At 33.4% G+C, this 2687-nt stretch overlaps 1 long non-coding RNA gene across 1 annotated transcript in view; it reads right to left on the reverse strand.

Moving 5' to 3' along the window:
* The window catches only part of LOC106677385 (uncharacterized), a 4794-nt gene extending 2391 nt beyond the window's left edge, over nt 1–2403 (reverse strand). The window contains exon 1 of the long non-coding RNA XR_010843333.1: nt 2162–2403. This is a non-coding gene — a long non-coding RNA (uncharacterized lncRNA). The remainder of the gene's footprint in view (nt 1–2161) is intronic.
* Nucleotides 2404–2687: the final 284 nt, after the last annotated feature.

Genomic DNA, 2687 nt, shown 5'->3' on the forward strand with positions numbered 1-2687 from the left:
AGAGTGCGTGAGGAGAGCATGACTTATTCTCCAGCGGGCCAGAGCAACCTCCTCCCTGCGGCTGTTCCGGTAGGATGTCGACCATGGTTTTACTGATCGTTTTATTTCTTTTAATTTACTGGGAGAGCTTTCATCCCACTTGGCCTGCCATTTTTCTAATATTTGTAATTTAAATATTTCTAATATTTGCAATTAAAGCTAGTTTGATGGTCTATAAAATAGTTAGTTACGATTATCTTTGTAGTACTAGTAATTTTCATGATATTTGCTAAAATAAATTGATTTATAGTTGTTTGGACACATTGTCATGAGTTGTAACCGTGTTTACGTTCAGTAGGTACTGAGAAACAGTTTTCTAAAAAGCAATATTTCTTAAAAATGTACTGAAAAAACAGTAGTTGGTGAATTTACTGAGGAAATCTTTATCTCAGGAACTATGAAATGTACCGACGTCTATTATCACTCAAATTAAAGGTACTTAATTATGCTTTAAAGTAGTATATGACGTTCATGATATTTGCTAAAATAAATAGGTTTTAGTTGTTCGAACAAAACTTTTTGGTTTAAAAAACTATACCATCGGAAACATCGGACGCACAATTGTCTGCTAGCAACCAAATAGAAAGTAGTTTAATGCATTATCAAGTAGTTTATAACTTTTATCTTCGTAGTAGTATTTTTTTTATAATATTTGCATATGAATCTGAATTTTGCAATTGAAATTTTGTCTGAACAACTATAAATCAATTAATTTTAGTAAATATCATGAAAACTACTTGTTCTTTAAAGATTAACGTCATAAACTACTTTGTAGTACTTTAAGCTAGCTTCAATTTGAGTCATAACAGACATCTGTACGTCCCATGATTCCTGAGATAAGAGATTTCCCACTGTAAATTCACTAACTACTGCTTTTTCAGAAATTTTTTTATGAATTATTGCTTTTAAAAACTCGGGAAAAACTGTGTCAAATGTTATGAAAATTACAACTCATATGAAGATGAACGTTAAGTAGTAACTAAGCTACTCCTCATAGTAACAGGATAACTCTAGGTGAAGTCAAGAATTTGGCAACGAATAGAGAAGTATTTAAGGAATGGATAATGGACTAGCCCCGACACATAGTGTTTAAGTAAGGCGCCCCCTCACTTCTGAAAAGAAATTCATGATGCCATCTAGTGGCAAAGATAGGCGGTAAGAAGTCTGGGCAACCATCTTGGTCCCCAAAACAAAGGGGTTAGTACCAGTAAAGAAGTCATCCTGACCTGTACAGGAGAAGAAGAGTTCAGAACTCTTCAAGAAGGTCTCTTCTCATAATGATGAGGGAGTAAACCTTAGACTCAGGCGAGAGAGGCGGCGGCGGCAGGAGGATGAGAAGAGAGAACCCTCCTTCCATAATCACATTCACATCACAACCAACCATCAAGCTCCATATAATCCAACAAGTAAACTGTACTACCTTCATCAATTAATGTAATAAAACCAAATTTACAACTAACATACATTGTAATCACTTTGCTCAAACTCTACAGCTAATTGTATCAGAAAACTTTAATGAGAATAGATGTTATTTCATTTTAAAACCATTATATCAAGTTATTTAAGTACATTCCACTCCATTATTACCAGCAAACTATAAGTAATTCCTTAATTTAAACCAGCTTACCAGTATAATAATTAATTTGGGTAATATCCCCCAATTTTTACTCCGGGGAATACCTAAATTAAACACATAGAGTATTTAATTGAATAGTTTTGGCATTTCCTCCTAACAGCAATTAATCATCAATAAACTATCGGTATCTTAACACAATAATAAAATTAAATACATCACTTAAAAAAGGAAGACTACATTGCTCAATAAAGTGACCTCCAGGGTTGGAAGTTCCAGAGCACCGACTTGCAACGTGGATTCGATTCCCACTTGAGGCAGTTAATTATATATAGTCCTGAGGTTAGTACGCACTGGCAGCTCTGGTAGACGCCAGGGAAAGGAATACAAGCTCACAATCAAACGTATCTATTTTTAAAATTCTAACAAAATAAGTTCAAGAAATTATCCTAGAAACTGTTTTTTTCTATTTTAAAACAACCCCCTTTGAAAGTTCGAAACATAAGCTAAGTTAACTATCACAACTAAATAATTACTGTAAGTACTTACTGGCGATTACTAAAAGGAATAAAATGATACTGAGTTTTTGACTCCTGCAGATCAAGTCCATTCATGTGCTCCATTTACCCCTCAATAGTTCCTGTCCTGCTGTACCAAAGATCAACATGACATTTCAAAGAGGTTATGATTCATAACACACAAAACACCTGGCTTACTACGAACCGTTGTCAGTAAAAGGGTGCTAACACCTAGTAACTCGCTTTTTGGGAGAAATGCAAAGAACTACGAATAAGTGCTCATAATAAAATTTGAGATAATATAATTATTAGATAATGTAATACGCTTAATATATGTAAATTATTAAATAACGATAATTATTATAAATTTAATAATCCTTTATGCTGGAAGAGTCTTATGGTATTAAAAGGATTTAGTGAATGACATAAATTCTTCCTTATTAAAAAAAATTAGTTTATTTAATATCATCAGCAACGTTTCGGGAGATTTCCCCCATCTTCAGGCTGCTAAAAAACAAATTCAACCAAACCATAAACATGTGCTTACAACAACACTC

Source organism: Halyomorpha halys, unplaced genomic scaffold (assembly GCF_000696795.3).
Source record: "Halyomorpha halys isolate HHAL.00 unplaced genomic scaffold, Hhal_1.1 Scaffold97.1, whole genome shotgun sequence".
Lineage (NCBI taxonomy): Eukaryota > Metazoa > Arthropoda > Insecta > Hemiptera > Pentatomidae > Halyomorpha > Halyomorpha halys.